Source organism: Apium graveolens, chromosome 1 (genome assembly GCF_009905375.1).
Source record: "Apium graveolens cultivar Ventura chromosome 1, ASM990537v1, whole genome shotgun sequence".
NCBI lineage: Eukaryota > Viridiplantae > Streptophyta > Magnoliopsida > Apiales > Apiaceae > Apium > Apium graveolens.
In genome coordinates, this window is record NC_133647.1 from 21,363,946 (window position 1) to 21,388,461 (window position 24,516).

At 37.6% G+C, this 24,516-nt stretch overlaps 2 non-coding genes across 2 annotated transcripts; one reads left to right on the forward strand and one right to left on the reverse strand.

Annotated features, from left to right (window-relative positions):
* The first annotated feature begins 1,012 nt into the window (after positions 1-1,012).
* On the forward strand, positions 1,013-1,119 carry LOC141683768 (small nucleolar RNA R71). Its single transcript, XR_012560432.1, has one exon. It is a non-coding gene; the product is annotated as a small nucleolar RNA R71 (small nucleolar RNA).
* Positions 1,120-5,320: 4,201 nt separating this feature from the next.
* On the reverse strand, positions 5,321-5,427 carry LOC141680343 (small nucleolar RNA R71). The gene has a single exon (XR_012558313.1). It is a non-coding gene; the product is annotated as a small nucleolar RNA R71 (small nucleolar RNA).
* Between the last annotated feature and the right edge of the window lie 19,089 nt (positions 5,428-24,516).

Below are 24,516 nucleotides of genomic sequence, written 5' to 3' on the forward strand. Positions count from 1 at the left end.
GAAAGGTATGTTGATATGAAGTTTCTTGAACACCTCCAGAAACTTCTCAAATTGCTTGTCCGGCTTTTTCTTCCGCAGCCGATTATGAACAGGCGGTGGAGGATAGATTTATTTCTCCCCTATATTACCCTCAGGAGGAGTGTGCTCAACAGTAGTCTTCCTTGGTTCCACCTCTACTTCCTGCTTCTCTACTTCTTTCTCAGCCTCAACTTCTTTAGTCAACACTTCAGTTTGTTCGGGATTCGCAACCTTTCCAGACTTTAAAGTGATTGCCTTTACCTGCTCCTTAGCTTCCCTCTTTCCTGGCACTTCAGTGTCACTAGGTTGTGTACCAGGCTGACGATTTAGCAAGGCATTGGCAATTTGCCCAATTTGATTTTCCAAGGTCTTAAAGAAAACAACTTGACTCTTGCACATAAGCTTCAACTCCTCTAATTCAGATTTTTCATTAGCTTGTTACAGCTGGAGTTGTTATCTCGGTGCATATTGTGGTTGCTGGAAACCAGGGGGGTTGTACTGCTTAGCTGGATATTGCCGATAAGGTTGTTGAACCGTATTTTGAGTGTTGCTCCAGCTGAAATTAGGATGATTGCGGTTGTTGGGATGATATGAGGCTGGCACTGGTTGTTGCGATCGTTAAAAGTTGCTCACGAACTGAGCTGATTCACTAGAAATTGCACACTGATCAGTCTCATGGGCACCAGCACAAAGCTCGCAGACACTGATGATTTGATTAACTCCATAATTAGCCAAAGTGTGCACCTTCATCGTCAAAGCCTTAAGTTGGGAAGCTATAGCAGTTGCTGCGTCCAACTCTAGAATTCTTGCGACTTTTCCCAGAGTCAGTCTCTGGGAAGGATTCTAGTACTCATTAGCAGCCATCAGTTCAATAAGTTCATAAGCTTCATCGTAGCTCTTAGCCCATAAGGCTCCTCCTGATGTTGCATCAAGCATGGGTCTAGAAGTAGCACCCAATCCATTGTAGAAGCAGTTAATAATCATCCAATCAGGCATGCCATGGTGTGGGCACTTCCTTAGCATCTCCTTATATCGATCCCAAACCTCACACAGAGATTCCCCAGTTTTCTGAGCAAACTGAGTAAGAGCACTCCTGATTGGAGCAGTCTTCACCATAGGGAAGAATTTAGTGAGAAACTTTTGGGCAAGATCCTCCCAAGTGGTGATAGACCCTGCTGATAGAAAGTAAAACCAGTACTTAGCCTTGTCCCTCAGAGAGAATAGGAACAGGTGTAGCTTGATAGCATCTTCAGTCACATCATTAAACTTGAAGGTGTCGCAGATCTCGATGAAATCCCTTATGTGCATATTGGGGTCTTCAGTAGGAGAGCCCCCAAACTGAACTATGTTCTGAATTATTTGAATCGTGCTTGACTTGATCTCAAAAGTGTTAGCCCTGATGGCTGGCCTGATGATGCTTGACTGAATGTCATTAATCTTAGGTTGAGAATAATCCATCAAAGCCTTTGGATTTTCTGCTTGATCACCCATCTCTACTAAAGCTGGTTCTTCAACTTTCTCTTCTTCTTCTACCTTCTTTTCTTCCCCGAAAACTTCCTTACAAACTACTACAACTTCTTCCTCTGCTTTATCTAGTGTTCTCTTACGAGTACGCGAACGCGTATACATACACCCTCGCTAGAGTACCTGAAACAATGCAAGGAAACAAATAAGTAACAATGTCCGAGTCAATGAACTTTAACAACCACTGATGGAAAGCACATAAACTATAAATTAACAGTGCAGTCCCCGGCAGCGGCGCCAAAAATTTGTTAGTCGCTAAACACGCGCTAATAATACACGCAAGTATACGAGTTCGCAAGTAGTATAAAATCTTTTCTAGTTCGTTCCCATAGAGACTGTATTGGTTAACTAATTAATTCACGCACTTAAGCAACAATGTATGGTTATTATTCAATGCTAAGACAATAACAAGTTGAGGTTGTATATAACTAGAAATTAACTAACAATAATAACGAAGAGAATAAAATTTTCTGAATTAATATATATGACAAACATGGGATTCTAACTTCATTAAATACTTCATTCAATAGCCTTATTATTCTTAACCTTAGCATGCAATGGTGATGACACTAATCAGACAACACGAAACTGATAAACGCCAACTTTCGTTGCACGAGTACCATACTACCAGACATCGACAAAAGAGATAGAAGTTGAATAGACACCAATTATATTGAGACCCTATATGTCTATAGAATTTGACAACATAATGGTTTAAGCACAAGTTATCTATCTTGATTACATAAGAAAAGTAAGATGGTTAAAATTACTTATGAATCATGCATAACAAATACATGAACCTATGCTAGCATGGCAAGTTCTGAATCCTTATATTCACTTTCGCTTCATTAAGAATTAACACGCTATCTTATAAGTTCGCGACGCTCATAAGACGAATACACACAACCAATACTAGGATATCAATCAATCACCACATAATAAGGCATCAAAACAATTTAACTAAAGAAATCCATAAATAAATCCGCTAGAACCCCATGATAATGATTAGCCCATAACCGGACTCATCGTCAATGTAGGTTCCGATGAAAGCATGGTATAACAAATGTAGTCTTTATAACGAATAAATAAAACCAAGTACAAAACAAGATTAAGGTTCACAAGTAAGAAAACTAGCATCCAAATACAACTTAAAACAAAGGTTCACAAGTAAAAATAAGGTCTTCTTCATCTTCGTGGAATCGTGTTAAACGGTCTTCTTATGGCTCTCCTTGATATGTCTCTGGCTTGATATAGCTTGATGATTTTTATTAAAAAGGACCTAGAGATATTTATATAGCAGCCCCATGCAGTGTAGAATTCTTTCTCTCAGAAACCAAGTAGAAAAGGAATCTATCATCACGACACGGCGCAGGCGCGCGCTCGATCAGCGCGGGCGCGCTGGCTTTCTGTACTTCAAGCGCGGGCGCACGCTTGATCAGCGCGGGCGCGCTGGGCTTCTGCCAGAATTTATTTTCTTCATTTTTCTTGCAGCTTCGAGCCGGATTTCAACGAGCTTTTATTCCAACACCACCTTGACACCAAATTAGCACCAAAATAATGCTAATGCACCTTATTACCTAGGTAATGCCTGAAATGCATCAATTCAAAGCTTATTAGAGCATTATAGAGTGTCATAAATGCCACTCAACATCCACCTTGACCAAGAGATCCTCCACAATGCCTCATGGATATGTAATAGAGCGATTAGCCAACTGCAAAGTTATATAGGTAGGCTTTGGATCAGGTAAGTCCTATTGGACTTGCTAAGTGATAAGTGGCATTTTATACCACTTAGAGCGTTTCATAACGGCTTGAATTAGTGTCTTGGACTCAAGTATTTTGTGTATTTGACGCATTTTTGAGTGTTTTTGCATTTCAAGGTATAACTTACTTAGATAGGTGGTTTTCATCAAATAAAGCTTAAGGAAGTGCTTGGAATTAGTCTAGGGGTGATTAGCGAAGAAATCAGCAAAAACCGAAGCAAAATAAGGAATTTTCCAGAAAGGTTGCAGGCGGCCGCGCGCTAGGAGCAGGCGACCACGTGCCAGCAGATGCCCGCGTGGAGGCAGCAGGCGACCGCCTGTGGTCGGAATTTCAGAATCTGGATTTTATTAATTCAAGTACAATTGGGCTTCTATTGGCACGGTGACTCCTGGACTCCTATATAACCCTTATGGGAAGACGTTTTCAAAGGCAAGGGGAGAGCAATAAGAAGGCCTAGAGAGCACGACAAGGCTATGGAGAAAAAGACTCTTATTTTCTTCAACATAGTTGATACTTGGATGCTCATTTTCGATTTGTTCTAGAACCTTAGCACTCTTATATTATTTATTATCATGCTTTCATCAGAACCCACGTTGATGATGAGTCCGATTATAGGCTAATCATTATCGTGGGGTTTTAACGGATTTACTTATGGATTTCTAAAGTTAATTTATTTCGATACCTTAGTGTTTGGTGATTGATTGATATCCTAGTTTTGGTGTTAATCATTATCGTGTTAATCTCTATTGAAGCGATAATGAATATAGAGGTTTAGAACTTGCCATGCTAGTATAGGTTCATGTGTTATTGTTATGGATGATTCGTAGGTAATTTTAACCATCTTACTTTCTCTATGTAATCAAGATAGATAACTTGTGCTTAAACCATTATGTTGTCAAATTCTATAGACATATAGGGTCTCAATATAATTGGTGCCTATTCAGCTTCTATCTCTTTTGTGGATGTCTGGTAGAACGGTACTCATGCAACGAAAGTTGGCGTTTATCAGTTTCATGTTATCTAATTAGTGTCATCACCATCACATGCTAAGGTTAAGAATGAAAAGGCTATTGAATGAGGTATTTAATGAAGTTAGAATTCCATGTTTGTCATATATAGAAATTCAATCTCACTTTTCTTGATTAATGTTATTTAGTATAATCTCTTAGTTTAATCAAAACCCTATTTGTTATTTGTCTTAGCATTGAAGAATAATCATATATTGGTGAGTAAGTGTTAATTAATTATAATTAATCAGAGTCTCTGTAGGAATGAACTAGAAATCATTCTATATTACTTGTGAACGCGTATACTTGCGTGATTTATTTAGTGCATGCTTTGTGCCTAACAAGTTTTTGGCGCCTCTACCGGGGACTCGGTGTTAATTTGTTTAGTTTATGTACTTGCCATCAGTGGTCATTAGGATTCATTGATTAAGACTTGTTACTTACTGCTTCCGGTAGTGTTTCAGGTGCTCTAGCGAGCGTTTATGCAAACACGTTCTCGCACTCGCAAGAGAAATTTGGATAAAGCTAAGGAAACAGATAAAGCTCTTGACTTTCCGGAGAAGATAGTTTTTGAAGATTCAGATAAAGAAAGTGAAAAGAAAGAACTTAAAACAATGGGTGATCGTCTAGCTCAAGCTGATCAAGCTCTTATGGACTTTTCTCGGCCTAAAATTGATGACATTCAGTCAAGCATCATTCATCCGGCTATTCAGGCCAATACTTTTGAAATCAAGCCGGGTACTATTCAGATGGTGCAGAATTCTATTTCTTTCGGATTGGCTGCGACTGAAGATCCCAACATGCATATCAGGAATTTTGTCGAGATCTGTAGTACTTTCAAATATAATGGTGTCACTGATGAGGCTATCAAGCTGAGGCTTTTTCCATTCTCTTTGAGGGACAAAACTAAGGACTGATTATATTCTTTACCGGCTGGGTCCATCACTACTTGGGAAGATCTTGCACAAAAGTTTCTGGTGAAGTTTTATCCAATGGCCAAAACTGCATCTATGAGGAGTGCTCTTACTCAGTTTGCGCAGCAACCAGGAGAATCTTTGTGCGAAGCTTGGGAGCGCTACAAGCAGATGTTGAGAAAGTGTCCACATCATGGAATGCCTGACTGGATGGTGATCAATGGTCTCTACAATAGTTTGGGGGTCAAATCTCGACCCATGCTCGATGCAGCTTCTGGAGGCGCCTTGTGGGCCAAAAACTATACTGAGGCCTATAATCTCATTGAAAATATGGCTGCAAATGAGTATCAAAACCCAACTCAAAGGATGATATCTGGGAAAGTAGCAGGTATTCTGGAAGTCGATGCAGCTACAGCTATTGTAGCGCAGCTCAAGGCGCTGTCTATGAAGGTCGATTCTTAAACCAACTATAGTGTAAATCAAATAGCTAATGTCTGTGAGATGTGTGCCGGTTCTCATGCTACGGATCAGTGTTCTCTTGTTAATGAATTTGTTCAGTATGTGAACAATTTTCAAAGACCGCAGCAGTCTGTGCCCACTACTTATCATCCTAATAACAGAAATCATCCCAATTTCAGCTGGAGGAATAATCAAAATGATGTTCAGTAATCATATCAGCAAGCTGCAATTAAACAGTTTAATCCACCTGGATTCCAGCAACCTCAGTAATTTGCTCAAGGGCAACGATATCCTCAACAAGGAGGTATTGCTCCACCTTCTAGTGCTGATTTCGAGGAGTTAAAGTTGTTGTGCAAAAGTCAGGATGTTTCTATCAAGACCTTGGAAAATGAAATTGGACAAATAGCCAATGCCTTGTTCAATCATCAAACTGGCACACTTCCCAGCGATACTAAAGTGCCAGGCAGGAAGGAAGTCAAAGAGCAAGTCAAAGCTGTCACCTTAAGGTTTGGAAAAGTTGCTGATGCTAAAAAAGCAAAAGATGTAGAAGTTGAAGTTGTAGATGAAGAAGGAAAGTTGTAACACCCCCAAATCCGGGGTCGGGGATCCGGGTTGTCACGAGTTCCATTTCCCTTAATAACACCCAATCTTAATAATTAATCAACTATTATGTACTGTGACCCCACCATAAACACACACACCACAAGTTGTAGTCACAGAGATGAATATCCAAAAATAATCACAAGTCGTTTTATTCCACAATTATATGCCAATACACCTTAAAAGGGTTTCTGAATAAATTTACATTTCTTTTCCATTATTACAATTCATAAATATACATAAATCTGGTTCATCAATAGTTGAAAACCTAGCCTATTGGTAGCTCCTACCTCAGCTACGGCGGCATCAACGCTTCCAGAAAACTGCGGAACATTTTCTAACCGCTTGCGAATTGGAAGCTTGGTCCTGTTCATCTTGTCTAGCTGATGTTGTGTGATGAAAGAAGAAAGCAAGGGTGAGCAAAAAGCCCATCAAAATAATATGTATAATGATTTACAATATATGAGCATTCTCATAGTACTCATGAAAGTCTTGGTCAAGAAGAAATGAACCAAGTTTGATATCTTACCGCGACCAAGTCGCAAAATATTCAGTATATATGTACATATATACTTTTCACAATCTTTGAAATCCTCTGACATGTATAATATACACAGAGTTCCCGTTTATAACTGTATAAAATATCGTTGCAAGGTGATCTCATATATCTAACCTTGTCTCAACATTTTTCCGAAAATCTTTGACATGCACAAGATAATCATTTACTAGATATAAGTTTAAAAGATGAAGTTACAAGATACTCCAATATACTTATATCCGAATACTACTTGAACTACCACCGTTCAAGTTATAATCAGTTTCAAAAGTTTATCACCCAGATGAGACTACAAGATAAGACTTGAATAGATTCAATCCTTGAAATATCATTATAAATAATGAAGTTACGAGATACTTCATTAAGTCCCGATATATATATATACACCTATATATATACATTTCATACACTCCTTGAAAACCTCTGTTATGAAAATTATAAACAGAGTTGCAATATCCAATGAATTTTGGAAAGGAGAAAACCTTGGCATAAACCTGATATCTAGCTGATCAGGCAAAGATACCAATAAGTAACCTTTTCTACTAGTAGATGGACGAATTCCCCACTGGTCATCACCCTGGTCGCAATAGGACCTTATGCTGGACTGCCACTCAGCCACTTATGCATTTGATGGACTCCCACTGAGCCACTTACACTTTCATTGACGCCCACTGAGCCCATGTTGCTTATGCCGACTCAATAGATGGACTTACTTCCCGAACGTTGGGTAACTAATCAATTCATTTATCAAAACAGCAACCTCGTTGCGAATGTAAAATACACCACTGAGCCGGATCCCTCAAGTTTTGAGCGAGTATTTAAATCCCCTTCGAAAGGAAGATCTTAACTATAAAAATGAGTTTTGGGATCCGCTCTAACTTTTAAAATTATTTTGAAGACTCAAAAATATTTTTAAGAATGTTTGGAGTAATGTTGATTTAATAAAGTAAATCAGTCCCGATATATTAGAAAATATCTGAATATTATCATTTAAATAATATTCCCTTAAAGAATAATCTTTATACAAATAATTGAAGTAGAAGTTGTAAAACTTATACTTGAAATGAGTATTAAATAACCAAAGATATACTTATACGAAAGTACTATCTTTATTTGAATAATCAAAAAAATAAGTTTGATTATCGACACCTTATTCTTTAGTAAAATAAAGAATACATTTTAGAAAATAATCGGAGTCATAGGTCCTCATATGAATATTCAAATAATATTCAATTAAATAATATAAGCGGAGTCATCTGTCCTCGAATGAATATTCAAGTAATATTCATTAAATAATATAAAGTGAGTCATAAGTCCTCGAATGAATATTCAAGTAATATTCATTAAATAATATAAAGTTATCGAATAAACCTTCTTCGATTAATAGTTTTAAAAACTATTCATATATATATATATATATAATACTCGGGAGCCTCGCCTTCCGGTTTTAGAAAAAGTTCACCTTTTGATCCCCTATACTAAGAGAATACTCAAATACCGCTTATCTCTAGCATAGGTATTATGCAACTAATAAGCATTTGAACCAACAGATATATAAATCAAGAATACGAAACAAGCATGCATATATACCATATCACATGCTACAATATATCGCAAGAATTTGCTAATAACAAATATGCATTTATCACAAGATCATGCATATACACATATACATCACAACAACAGTTATACGGGTAGAAAACTTGCCTGAGCAACTGGGGGTTACAAATGTCTTGGGACGAGTCTGGTAACCTATAAACAACATATACGTTGGAATTAAACCAAAGTCACTTATAAATCTATACTTTAACCAATTTAGACTCTAACGCTCGCTTTGCGCTTAACGATTCACTTAAGTCGCTCGAGTACCCTCGGCTCCACCATTTTTAATAAATTAACCATTACGAGTTTTAAGACGATTCTTTCGCGAGTGTCTTACCAACTGCCTATTACACTTTACTTAAATGTTTCATACTCCAATTAGTCCTTTAAGGTCTTTAACCTATGTTTCAAAGTAAGGTGAGGGGTAATGGTTCGTTCACGAAACGTCGTTACTTAAAATGGCCGTTTCTCCTAAACCGTACATCGGAATTAAACGAACCACATATCAAAACGAAGCTCGTAACATGAACTATCTAATCATGCCAATAGTAAAAATCTAGAAGGGATTTTTCGGGTCCTAATGTTAAGAACAAAACAGCCTAAAGTAAATCAGACATTACGACGACTATGATTACGCGATTTCCCAAATTTAAAACACTCCAATTCAACCCAAAATCAATCCACAATCACAACCCAATAAAAACTCCATCCATACTACATCATAACAGCCCCAACAACTCAACATTAACAATTTTTACTTATCTTAAACTTGAATTTAAAACTATACTTAAGTCCTTTAACTAATCAACAAGATTTCAACATCCAATTCACTATAACTCCCTCCCAAACTCTAAACATACAAGCATCAAGCTTCTCTTTTACCATAACAATCAAAACCATCCTAATATACAAAGTAAAGTTAGGGTTTGGAGATGTTATACCTTCCTTGAAGTGATTTGAGTAGCTAGGAAGCCTTAAGAAGCCTTGAGATATCTTAGGGATGCTTGGATCTTAAAGGAAAAACAAAGAAAATCATGTTAAAAATCTTGAAATAACTATTCATTATCTTCTTCATTGATTTTTTGGAAGAGATTGAGAATGAATTGGAGGCTTAAACTTATAGGATAGCCATATCTATGCATAAGGAGTATTAGATAATTACCTTACTAATTAAGGAAGCTTGGAACTTGAATTTTGAATTTTCCTCCTTGAAATGAAGAGAAAAGCCGAGAGCTTCTTGATGAAGAAGTGAAATGATTTTTGTGTTTATGAGTTGTTTTGCCTAGCTTGGTTGCTTTTGATTTGTTTTTGGTTAATTACCTTTTTAACCTTGAACTTTGTGTGGTTTTAAATCAACCACACCTCCTTCCCCTTATGTCATGCTTATGTCACCTTGTTATGTCATCATCCCTTACTTGCCCTCTTCTCATTGGTTTGATGACATCATCCCCTCTAATCTCTTTGATTAGCTTTTAATTATTTGGCTAATGACCGCTGATCTGTTATACGGTTCGCTTAACTTTCGTTTTCGTTTATCGTTTGAGGGATCATACCCGGGATCTTATTACTTAGGTTTCCTTAACCTTTCTCAATACATTATTTTCCTTTTTATGATCCTCTCTTATAATCCTTGAATTTAAATCCTTTTTATTCTGTTACCTTATACTCAATTATTTCTGTATCTGGTAGATTTCTGGGAAAAATCAAAGTGTTCGGATTTGGATTCTGACGATCTTTACATACACTTATATACAACATAGAGTACTAATAATATCCCAAAAGATTAATAAAAGACCCCCTACATAGTGTGGCATGAAAAGTTTTCTTATTCAGCAAAACACTATTCATAAGGGTTTCAAAAATTCCAAAAATTGGGGTTATTACAGTCTCCCCTCCTTAAAAGGATTCCGTCCCAGAATCAGATAGAAAATGAGTACGGATACTTTCTTAGCATTGCACTTTCTAACTCTTAGGTAATTTTCCCACATTGTGGTTCTACTATCAAACTCTGACTAGTTTGATAATTCTTCTCCTAAGCATTTGTCCATTTTTGATCTATAACCCTTCCTGGTTGCTCTATGTAGGTTACGTCTGGTTGCATATCTATGCACTCATATGCCCCTATTTGTCTGGCATCCAAATTACACTTCCTTAACATTGATATGTGGAACACGTTATGAACTTACTACATGTTCGGGGGTAGGGCTAGCTCATATGCTAACTTCCCAATACGTCTTAATACCTCAAAGGGTCCAACAATTCGAGGCTTAGCTTTCCTTTCTTTTTGAACTTCATCAATCCTTTCCAAGGGATACCTTTAACATTACTAGGTCCCCTATTTCCTATTCTTTGTCCTTTCGTGTCAAATTAACATATTTCTCATGTCCATCTTGGGCTACTACCAGCCGTCCTCTAATTAGATCTATCAAATCCTTGGTCATTTGGACCACTGCTGGTCCGAGCATCTTGCGCTCTACAATTTCATCCTAAAATAAGGGAGATCGACATTTTCTTCCCTCAAAGATCTCATAAGACGACATCTCGATACCTGACATACGATCTATTATCGTGAGAAAATTCAATCCGCGTTAAGTGATCATTCCAAATTCTCTCAAGTCTATTGCACAGACTCTCATTATAGCTTTTAGCATTAGAGCTTTTGCTTCTCAATACCCATTCTTTTCCAGTTCGTAATCGCTACTACCTTCCATTCCTAATATTATACTGGTTATACTTTTGCTCGTTAGCGTTCTATAACCTTTTAATAACCACGTCAACCTTAGTATCACTAACGCGTTAGAATCGGAATACCATCGTACTGATACTACTTCCTTTAGCTGCTTCCATCTTCGAAAGCTTGATCCATCATATAGAAGTAAAGGAATTTGTTGAGAGATCACTATGATCATGAACACTTGTTCTATTGCATAGTTAGTACAGAAGGTGGCCAGCCTTTAGCACTTGACAAGCAATTAAATGACATGTGGTATCCTACTAGGCTTCTATCACACAGATAGATAGTCATTCGACAATACCTCCCCTTCTGGAAGGGTTGTTCTTCTCAGCTTACATGAAATGAAAAGAAGAGAAAAGAACGAACTGAAGAGAATGGTATATATGTAAAAAATATTGCCATAAAATATCTGGCTTGGAATCTACCTCTGAACTATAGAGGTTTGTCATAGGAGAACAAAACATAAATGTATTTATATCAACATCAAGTATTATAGCATCGTATTTCACATGCCTAAATATTTTTTGCTATTCCGTCCATCATTCTATGGACCCATGCTCTTCCTCGAGCTTATACATAATCACCTTTGAAACTCCCTCGACATCGAAAATCGAATCTGGGATCTCATTCTAGACACCATCGTTACTAGAATTCTATGATTGCATCGCAACCTTCCTCGTATAGTAATACAACTCTCTATTGATAAGAAGGAATAAATATTCAATAGGTAGATAATCTACTTAACCAGTCTATTCAACGATAACTTATACATCACCACAACCCGATTAGGGGTACCCAATCTCAACATCCATCACTACAACTCTCACGGTTGTAATCGGCTCATTATTCAAAGAATCGTTGCTGCATTACTATGATTCACCACTGACCTACTGTCGTCATTCATTTTCCTTGGAATCTTAATAGCTAACCATACGGAGTCCATACCTGTCGTATCAAATTCTTCTAAGGAGTTAACATAATTACCATTCATAATTCATGAAGAACACTCCAGATCCTGACATACTTTCATGACATGAAGCAGATAAATTGCAGAAGAGTTTCAATCAAAGCAACGATAGCAGGTTAATACCATTCTTAATCATATGCCTTCAATAGAAGACTTAACTCAAAGGTTCATCTAGTCCTTTTTGAAACATGGTCCTGGCTTATCTCAAGATAGTACCTTCTGAGATAGATAGCCCGCTCATGGCGAATACACGAATTAAACCTTTACCAACTACTATTACGGTTGGGTATTGCACAGTCATCAGAAGGAATGTCAATCTTCCAAACCATAATACATCCTTCACACTTTAACCATCATCACTGTATTCCTTTGGCACAAGCGCCTATAATTATCCTCTTACCTTTAAAGTGTCGGCCACCTCTTTGGCCTTTCCTGATAGTAAAATTTCCTTACAGTCAATGTCATTTTAACCACCTCCAAATAAATTTTCTACCTCATTTCAATCACTGCTTATGTGAAGATGTTTTCCTTAAAATCTGATGAGAAAAAAAAATATCACCATTTTTCCATAAGTTATTGCCTCAGTCTTTAGAGGTTAATCACTGTTACGACTGACTCTCAATCATACTTAGAACATCTTTTATCTTAGGTCCTAATTTCCCTGAACAATTTCGACCTTTACTGGTTCGATCCATACTTTCTCGTGGTTTAACACGTGCCCCACTTGGCATCATTATAATTACGTCATATTTCCTTTATCAATATTTCTATTCTTGAGAATTTTGAATATTACCTTTCTCCTTGTAAAACCTCTAAGGTTATCCATGAATCGTTCCTCCTGTATTCCCTAGATACAGGGCATATCAAAATACCATTTACTAATACTAGAACCATTGTCTATGTACTTCTGAAAAATTTCTTTACTGATCTTTAAAGGTTGTTGTTACCTTGATCCTTTCCAATTCATACTTGTCAAAACTCATGTTGTCCCTATTAAGGGTGAAATGCCAACCTTTATGCATTCCCCTAGGATTCGTTTTAAGTTACCGATGTTCTATCCTTAATTCGACCTTTAAAAAGGTACATGCATCCTTCCATGGATAAATCAAGTCATATATCCCTGATGAGGGTGTCTTTATTCAATCATTCCCACCTCGATAAATAACGGTTATCCACTTTTCTTGCCTGATTCGGTAATGATAACAAGGATGTCCTGGAAGATATTGGTCATGTTCAACGTGAACTTCTTCTTAATAATTCCGTATTTACTTTTGTTGTTTATTTCAACAGTCATCTCAATGTTGGGATATCTCTCATTCCTAGCGTCTTCCTTCCTGGGTATCAAGCCACCGATCTCACACTCCACCTTCTTGAAGGTCACTTCCTGCATCCAATTTTCCTAATTTCTTACTTTCTTGTCTCCTCGGTCAATCCACGTCTCATTATTTATCCTTCGAACTATCTCAAGGTTTCCCGAATCCTTCCAACTTGAAGGGGGTACAACATATATGTATCTCTTATGCCTTCAACCATCAATTTAACTCATGGTGAATCATCCTCATCTTGACGATTACTTACTTTTCTATTTCTATTGCTACGAGTCTTTAGGGTTTCCTCATACCCAAATTCCTTATTATTCCTCAAACTCTATTGCCTTTATATTCCTTTCCATTTCAGTTTCTTTTTATTTTCCTTTCTATTATCATTATTTCCTGAACTAACACAACATAAGCATTGATTTCAAACATCCCGTCATTCTGGATTCGTTTCCTCAGAACGAATCTTGACAACTTTTACAACTTAGATCCATAATTCATCATACTCGTCCGCCTTGTTCTGGCTCTAAAGCTTTTACACTATCTCGATAACCTTGGGAAGTACTTTCCTGAAAACAATTGACTGAACTGTAATCAGTTTATCATAACCTCTTGCTCCGTGCCTTTCTTGGTCTTTCACCAGTGGGTGGTCTCTGTCTTAGGAGGGTAAGTGACAAAAACACTATTTTCTGATTCGTCAATCATTTAGAATCTCAAATGATTCCTGAATTTCCTTTAGCCAGGCTCTTGCCTCGGCTGGGTCAGCTATTCCCTTGGAACTCTGAGAGCTTAGCGACTTAAAGGTCCTGAAAGAATTTCACACCACATTGTTTCCTCAAGGTGGTGGTTAGGGTAAAAGTATAATTTTTGTTTTAGGCAGGTCCATGGATTGCCCAATAGGAGTACCATCCTGGTTCTTCCTATCTTGCTCGACTTCTGTTTTCTCAGTCTAAATATTTCTTCCTACTCCCCATAATTGGGGTCATCTTTTAATTTAAAAATCTTCATTTTCCACTTCATTATATTCTGGGTTCCTTATATCTTAATTACGACCTCCCTAATTATCACATTCAAGGTTTGCCCCTAATCTTATTCCTCATGGGGGCATAATGCTTGGAAAAATTTTAAGAATCTCTGGATATTTATTTTACTTACTTTGCTTAAGTCTTTCCCTCGTTTTGTCCTTGCATGATTGCAAATTATGAATTCTCAAGTTCTATAAACTTCATGACACTCTCTTAAGTGTTAATAGTGCAATTAACTATATGAACTTATCACAAACAACTGATCTGAACTGAAATTAACGAATATATACATAACCATTTGTTCGAGGGTACAACTACTGAACACATTAAAGAGAATTACATTATTTGATCTGATCGCTTATATCCCAAAAGTACTACCATAGATAATCATCTCGTCATTAAAACTAATCATTCATAACTTAGGCTAATCCTCCAAAAGCGGTGCTACATGAAACCCTTGTCTGATCGCTCTGGCTCTGCACACTACCATGGATCAAGAAATACGGGCACACACGACATCCCTAACCTGCTCCATCACAGAGGTGATGAGGTCTAAGATAGTGGCAAGTAGAGCAGGATCAATCTGACCCTCAAGATGGCCTCTAGCTGTAACACGGGTGATAGCCTCAATCCTTTCCATGCTATGAGCTAATCCTGCCGGAAGTACCCCGCCCTCAATCCTTGGTGCAGTAAGTCGATCCAACAGATCACTCCTAACATTACGGGCCTCGGACAGGCCACCCAAAGTCATATAATAATCGGCGATAAGAGAAGCCTGAGTGGTTGCATCTAGCAGTCCATGGGGTGTAGGTGGTGCAGGCCCAGGGGATCCAAATGGATAACCAAGCACGGTATCAGGTGACAATGGTGCAGGAGATAAAGGTGGCATTTCCTCAGTAGGTGTTGGGCTCTGTACAGGGGAGGGAACAGGAATTGGTGGAACCTCATGGATGTCATCAGGAGCCTCGGGAAGAGGGTCTGATACTGGTATAATTGGTGCCGTGGAAGGCCCCACTCCTTCTGCCCTCATTAACCTTTGTGCCCTTGGTAACTCTTCATTCTCTAGTGCCACCCTCGCGGCCACTCTTGCTCTGGTAGTCGCCCTGACTACGGTCATCAATTCCTCAGCGGTCCTCTCTTCATTCTCGTCAGAATCCTCCACGAGATCCTCCTCGGCAACAATTCCTTCTGGGATAACATCCTCAACCGCAACATTCTTAATATGAATCTCATCTGGTCCCTCGTTAGGGTACTCTATCAGATTCACAATTTGATCTCCAATATGTAATAAAACATCCTCATGCTGATGCTCCTGAACCTCAGGGTTCGGTGCCCCGCTGCCCTATACGAGAACGAACTATGTTACTATCACGATATTTATAAGGGTTCCCATAAGGGTTTTAACTGTCAGTACTATGTTAGGTAGTCCGACTATGAACTTGGCAAGAGTTTTTATTATCTTAGTGAACTTATTATCTTAACGTCACATCATCTCTGAGGTTTATAACGCTTCGCTCTGATACCATTTCTGTAACACCCCCAAATCCGGGGTCGGGGATCCGAGTTGTCACGAGTTCCATTTCCCTTAATAACACCCAATCTTAATAATTAATCAACTATTCAGTACTGTGACCCCACCATAAACACACACACCACAAGTTATAGTCTGAGAGATGAATATCCAAAAATAATCACAAGTCGTTTTATTCCACAATTATATGCCAATACACCTTAAAAGGGTTTCTGAATAAACTTACATTTCTTTGCCATTATTACAATTCATAAATATACATAAATCTGGTTCTTCAATAGTTGAAAACCTAGCCTATTGGTAGCTCCTACCTCAGCTACGGCGACATCAACGCTTCCAGAAAACTGCGGAACATTTTCTAACCGCTTGCGAATTGGAAGCTTGGTCCTGTTCATCTTGTCTAGCTGATGTTGTGTGATGAAAGAAGAAAGAAAGGGTGAGCAACAAGCCCACCAAAATAATATGTATAATGATTTACAATATATGAGCATTCTCATAGTACTCATGAAAGTCTTGGTCAAGAAGACATGAACCAAGTTTGATATCTTACCACGACCAAGTCGCAAAATATTCAGTATATATGTACATATATACTTTTCACAATCTTTGAAGTCCTCTGACATGTATAATATACACAGAGTTCCCATTTATAACTGTATAAAATATCGTTGCAAGGTGATCTCATATATCTAACCTTGTCTCAACGTTTTTCCGAAAATCTTTGACATGCACAAGATAATCATTTACTAGATATAAGTTTAAAAGATGAAGTTACAAGATACTCCAATATACTTATATCCGAATACTACTTGAACTACCACCGTTCAAGTTATAATCAGTTTCAAAAGTTCATCACCCAGATGAGACTACAAGATAAGACTTGAATAGATTCAATCCTTGAAATATCATTATAAATAATGAAGTTACGAGATACTTCATTAAGTCCCGATATATATATACACCTATATATACACATTTCATACACTCCTTGAAAACCTCTGTTATGAAAATTATAAACTGAGTTGCAATATCCAATGAATTTTGGAAAGGAGAAAACCTTGGCATAAACCTGATATCTTGCTGATCAGGCAAAGATACCAATAAGTAACCTTTTTTACTAGTAGATGGACGAATTCCCCACTGGTCATCACCCTGGTCGCAATAGGACCTTATGCTGGACTGCCACTCAGCCACTTACGCATTTGATGGACTCCCACTGAGCCACTTACACTTTCATGGACGCCCACTGAGCCCATGTTGCTTATGCCGACTCAATAGATGGACTTACTTCCCGAACGTTGGGTAAGTAATCAATTCATTTATCAAAACAGCAACCTCGTTGCGAATGTAAAATACACCACTGAGCCGGATCCCTCAAGTTTTGAGCGAGTATTTAAATCCCCTTCGAAAGGAAGATCTTAACTATAAAATTGAGTTTTGGGATCCGCTCTAACTTTTAAAATCATTTTGAAGACTCGAAAACATTTTTAAGAATGTTTGGAGTAATGTTGATTTAATAAAGTAAATCAGTCCCGATATATTAAAAAATATCTTAATATTATCATTTAAATAATATTCCCTTAAAGAATAATCTTTATACAAATAATTGAAGTAGAAGTTGTAAAACTTATACTTGAAATGAGTATTAAATAACCAAAAATATACTTATACGAAAGTACTATCTTTATTTGAATAATCAAAAAAATAAGTTTGATTATCGACACCTTATTCTTTAGTAAAATAAAGAATACATTTCAGAAAATAATCGGAGTCATAGGTCCTCATATGAATATTCAAATAATATTCAATTAAATAATATAAGCGGAGTCATCTGTCCTCGAATGAATATTCAAGTAATATTCATAAATAATATAAAGTGAGTCATAAGTCCTCGAATGAATATTCAAGTAATATTCATTAAATAATATAAAGTTATCGAATAAACCTTCTTCGATTAATAGTTTTAAAAACTATTCATATATATATATAAATATATATATAATACACGGGAGCCTCGCCTCCCGGTTTTAGAAAAAGTTCACATTTTGATCCTATACTAAGGGTATACTCAAATACCGCTTATCTCTAGCATAGGTATTATGCAACTAATAAGCATTTGAACCAACAGATATATAAATCAAGAATACGAAACAGGCATGCATATATACCGTATCACATGCTACAATATATCGCAAGAATTTGCTAATAACAAATATGCATTTATCACAAGATCATGCATATACACATATACATCACAACAACAGTTATACGGGTAGAAAACTTGCCTGAGCGACTGGGGGTTACAAATGGCTTGGGACGAGTCTGGTAACCTATAAACAACATATAAGTTGGAATTAAACCAAAGTCACTTATAAATCTATACTTTAACCAATTTAGACTCTAACGCTCGCTTTGCGCTTAAGGATTCACTTAAGTCGCTCGAGTACCCTCGGCTCCACCATTTTTAATAAATTAACCATTATGAGTTTTAAGGCGATTCTTTCGCGAGTGTCTTACTAACTACCTATTACAATTTACTTAAATGTTTCATACTCCAATTAGTCCTTTATGGTCTTTAACCTATGTTTCAAAGTAAGGCGAGGGGTAATGGTTCGTTCGCGAAACGTCGTTACTTAAAACGGCCGTTTCTCCTAAACCGTACACCAGAATCAAACGAACCACATATCAAAACGAAGCTCGTAACATGAACTATCTAATCATGGCAATGGTCAAAACCTAGCAGGGAGTTCTCGGGTCCTAATGTTAAGAAGAAAACAGCCTAAAGTAAATCGGACATTACGACGACTATGTTTACGCGATTTCCCAAATTTAAAACACTCCAATTCAACCCACAATCAATCCACAATCACAACCCAATCAAAACTCCATCCATACTACATCATAACAACCCCAACAACTCAACATTAACAATTTTTACTTATCTTAAACTTGAATTTAAAACTATACTTAAGTCCTTTAACTAATCAACAAGATTTCAACATCCAATTCACTACAACTCCCTCCCAAACTCTAAACATACAAGCATCAAGCTTCTCTTTTACCATAACAATCAAAACCATCCTAATATACAAAGTAAAGTTAGGGTTTGGAGATGTTATACCTTCCTTGAAGTGATTTGAGTAGCTAGGAAGCCTTAAGAAGCCTTGAGATATCTTAGGGATGCTTGGATCTTAAAGGAAAAACAAAGAAAATCATGTTAAAAATCTTGAAATCACTATTCATTATCTTCTTCATTTATTTCTTGGAAGAGATTGAGAATGAATTGGAGGCTTAAACTTATAGGATAGCCATATCTATGCATAAGGAGTATTAGATAATTACCTTACTAATTAAGGAAGCTTGGAACTTGAATTTTGAATTTTCCTCCTTGAAATGAAGAGAAAAGCCGAGAGCTTCTTGATGAAGAAGTGAAATGATTTTTGTGTTTGTGAGTTTTTTTGCCTAGCTTGGTTGCTTCTGATTTGCTTTTGGTTAATTACCTTTTTAACCTTGAACTTTGTGTGGTTTTAAATCAACCACACCTCCTTCCCCTTATGTCATGCTTATGTCACCTTGTTATATCATCATCCCTTACTTTCCCTCTTCTCATTGGGTTGATGACATCATCCCCTCTAATCTCTTTGATTAGCTTTTAATTATTCGCCTAATGACCGCTGATCTGTTATACGGTTCGTTTAACTTTCGTTTTCGTTTATCGTTTGAGGGATCATACCCGGAATCTTATTACTTAGGTTTCCTTAACCTTTCTCAATACATTATTTTCCTTTTTATGATCCTCTCTTATAATCCTTGAATTTAAATCCTTTTTATTCTATTACCTTATACTCAATTCTTTCTGTATCTGGTAGATTTCTGGGAAAAATCAAAGTGTTCGGATTTGGATTCTGACGATCTTTACATACACTTATATACAACATAGAGTACTAATAATATCCCAGAAGATCAATAAAAGAACCCCTACATAGTGTGGCATGAAAAGTTTTCTTATTCAGCAAAACACTATTCATAAGGGTTTCAAAAATTCCAAAAATTGGGGTTATTACAAAAGTAAAAGGAGAAAGAGGGGGAACCAAGGAAGACTACTGTTGAACACACTCTGCCTGAGGGTAATATAGGGGTGAAACAACTCTATCCTCCACCACCTTTTCCTAAGCGATTGCAAAAATAAAAACTGGACAAGCAATTTGGTAAGTTTCTGGAGGTGTTCAAGAAACTTTATATTAACATACCTTTCGCTGAGGCTCTTGAGCAAATGCCTAGTTATGCGAAATTCATGAAAGGCATTCTTTCAAGGAAGGTGAAACTGGATGATCTTGATACCGTTGCTCTAACGGAAGAGTGTAGTGTCGTGCTGCAACAAAAGTTACCTCCAAAGCTTAAGGATCTAGGTAGCTTCACCATTCCTTGCACCATTGGCAAGTTGTCATTTGACAAATGCCTTTGCGATTTGGGAGCAAGCATTAATCTGATGCCGTTGTCTATCTTCAAAAAGCTGAATTTACTTGATCCAAAGCCCACCTACATGTCTCTACAATTGGCTGATCATTCGATTACATACCCACGAGGCATTGTGGAGGACGTGCTAGTAAAGGTGGACAAGCTCATCTTTCCTGCAGATTTTGTCATTCTTAATTTCGAGAAAGATAAGAAGATTCTCGTAATCTTGGGAAGACCTTTCTTGGCTACAGGCCGAACTATGATCGATATGCAAAAAGGAGAGCTTACGATGAAGGTTCACGATGAAAAGGTCACTTTTAATGTGTTCAAGGAAATAAAGTTACCCACAGCTAAAGAGGAGTGCTTTAAAGTAGAGTGGGTCGACTCTGCAGTAAATTCAGAGCCTGAGCAAATGCTAAAGTCAGATACCTTAGAGAGATCCTTAATAGGGGAATCAATTATTGAAGATGAAGAAGGAGCAGGGCAACTGCAGGTTTTGAATGCACCTTTGTGGGAGAGGAAGTTGGATATGCCATTGGATTCTCATGGGTTAGCAGAGCTGAAAATTCCTCAGGAGCATCTCGAACCGTCTATTGAAGATGTTTCCACACTTGAGCTTCACCCACTACCATATCACTTGAGTTATGTATTCTTAGGTGCACCACATGATAGGGGCTTGGGAAATATTTTTGATGATGTAGAGGGTAGCCGAACGAATCCTCCAGTGCCTACATAGGGTTCTTCTCATGGGCAACAGGTAGTTAATAGGACTGGTGTTGGTGATGCACAGTATAGAAGATTGACTAAGCGTAGGGAGGCCATGCATAACATCCACCAATATTTTGCTGAAGATTTGACACACGTTTTTGGTACTATTATCCGAGACACTGGTGGCAAGGTTGATTGGCCTCCTGACACTCCACCCTCTGAGGGCGATGATGATGATTCATCTGAGTAGGTATACCCTGTGTTCATTTCTATTACCTTCACTGGGGACAGTGAAGATTTTAAGTTTGGGGGTGGTAGTTAAGGGACATGTTTGTGTGTGTGTCATGTAGTTGCATATTCATGATAGTTTAGTTCATATAGTTGCATATTTTTGCCATATAGTTTTTTTTATTTATAACTTTATTTATTATGTCATATAGCTCATGCATATACCATGATCCCTTTGTGCTGCTTTACCGATTAATATGTGATATTGATGCGAGTGTAGTGATAGCATTAGAGTGATGTTGAATCTTGTTAGGTTGATATACATGCTAGAAACACTTGTAATTTCACTAAGCCTTAGAGTATGCTTAAGGACTAGATCGTTGTCATGGTTTGATGGTTTTTGAGATTAGTCTATTGCTTATGCATAGAATGCATGATAGGCTCTTAATGATAAAAGACATGAAAAGATAAAAGTTGGGAAAAAAATGGAATTCATTGCTAGTTGTGGCTAGGCGTCAAATGGCTAGTAGCCGGCTCGTATTGTATATGAGTAGTCTAGGGTTGAGCAAGATGGAGCGAAATGCACTTGCTCAGAAATTAAAAAAAAAGGAAAAAAAAGAAAAAAGAAAGAAAAAAATATGGTTTAATGCACAATTGATCATGAGTGGGCTCTTTAGTATTCGAGTTATTAAGTTCTTTGGGGACTTTGTGCCTAGTGACCTAAGGCTTTTATAGTCTGGGATCCGCAGACCTAACGCTCGCTAAATGGGTACCATTGCATAAGTCTTTTGTGGACCTCACTCATTGCACGATCAAATAAGCATTTGTTTTATGTGTTGAATAAAAGCATGATTCCGTAATAAATTCCAATAATTTTGAAGTGTTATAAGTCATTTTGTGTCTAGAATATATTCTTCGTATAAGCGTGTGATTTCCTTGAGGATAATTAAGTTATGGTGATTGATCTAGTTTCGAAGCATATCTGTTAAGCATTCGCACACACCACGTTTCTAGTTATGTGTTAGCTTGCGTGATTTGATTGATCTTTAGTCGCCTAATTGCATTTGTTGATATGTCATGTGTTGGTTGGTTTAGTCATCGCGAGGGGATCGCTGCATTCATTTAAGTTGCATTCATGCATGTTTTATTCTATATTTGAGTCTGTAATGCTTGAGGACAAGCATCGATTCAAGTTTGGGGGTGTGATAAGTGGCATTTTATACCACTTAGAGCGTTTCATAACGGCTTGAATTGGTGTATTGGACTCAAGTATTTTGTGTATTTGACGCATTTTCGAGTGTTTTTGCATTTCAAGGTATAACTTGCCTAGATAGGTGGTTTTCATCAAATAAAGCTTAAGTGCTTGGAATCAGTCTAGGGGTGATGAGCGAAGAAATCAACAAAAATAAAAGCAAAATATGGAAGTTTCCAGAAAGGTTGCAGGCGGCCGCGCGCTAGGAGCAGGCGACCGCGTGCCAGCAGGCGTCCGCATGGAGGCAGCAGGCGACCGCATGTGGTCGGAATATCAGAATCTGGATTTTATTAATTCAAGTACAATTGGGCTTCTGTTGGCGCGGTGACTACTGGACTCCTATATAACCCTTATGGGAAGACGTTTTCAAAGGCAAGGGGAGAGCAATAAGAAGACCTAGAGAGCACAAGAAGGCTATGGAGAAGAAGACTCTTATTTTCTTCAATATAGTTGACACTTGGATGCTCGTTTTCGATTTGTTCTTAAACCTTAGCACTCTTATATTTTTTATTATCGTGCTTTGATCGGAACCCACGTTGATGATGAGTCCGATTATGGGCTAATCATTATCTTGGGGTTTTAACGGATTTACTTATGGATTCCTATAGTTAATTTGTTTCGATAGCTTAGTGTGTGGTGATTGATTAATATCCTAGTTTTGGTTGTGCTTATTCGTCTTATGTGCGTAGCTAACATATAAGATAGCGTGTTAATCTCTATTGCAGTGACAATGAATATAGAGGTTTAGAACTTGCCATGCTAGCATAGGTTCATGTGTTATTGTTATGCATGGTTCGTAGGTAATTTTAACCATCTTACTTGCCCTATGTAATCAAGATAGATAACTTGTGCTTAAACCGTTATGTTGTCAAATTCTATAGACATATAGGGTCTCAATATAATTGGTGCTTATTCAGCTTCTATCTCTTTTGTGGATGTTTTGTAGAATGGTACTCGTGCAAAGTTGGCGTTTATCCATTTCGTGTTATCTAATTAGTGTCATCACCATCACATGCTAAGGTTAAGAATGAAAAGGCTATTGAATAAAGTATTTAATGAAGTTAAAATCCCATGTTTGTCATATATAGAAATTCAATCTAACTTTTCTTAGTTAATGTTATTTAGTATAATCTCTTAATTTATTCAAAACACTATTTGTTATTTGTCTTAGCATTGAAGAATAATCATACATTGGTGAGTAATTGTTAATTGAATATAATTAATCAGAGTCTCTGTGGGAATGAACTAGAAATCATTCTATATTACTTGCGAACGCGTATACTTGCATGATTTATTTAGCGCATGCTTTGTGCCTAACACTAAGCAGACTAAACTCCACATTAGTATGATATGGTCCTCTTTGGGCCGAGTCCGCACGGGTTTTTTTTTGGGCACCTCCCAAAAGGCCTCATACTAATTGAAGTTGTCTAGCTGCTAATATTCTAGCAAACTGCTCCTCCCATAAACGATGTGGGATAACTCCTAACAATCTCCCCCTTCACACATCAGGCCCGACACATGTCGATTCTGCCTCCTTCAGTGTGACCAGGCTCCCCCTCGACCCATACTGAAAGTCAATCTAGCTATCTGCTCCCCTTAGGCCCATACTGGAAGGCCCGTCTGCCTTTCCCTTGAGCCCATTCTGGGGCAAGCCCATATGCCTCTTCCTAGGTCACTCTGGAGCCCATCTGAGATTGTTATGGACCGTTTATAACCTGAAGCTCTGATACCACTTGTTGGACTTGCTGAGCAGGCCTAACTCCACATTAGTATGATATTGTCCGTTCTGGGCCGAGCCCTCACGGGTTTTTTTTTTGGCACCTCTCAAAAGGCCTCATTCTAGTGGAGTTATC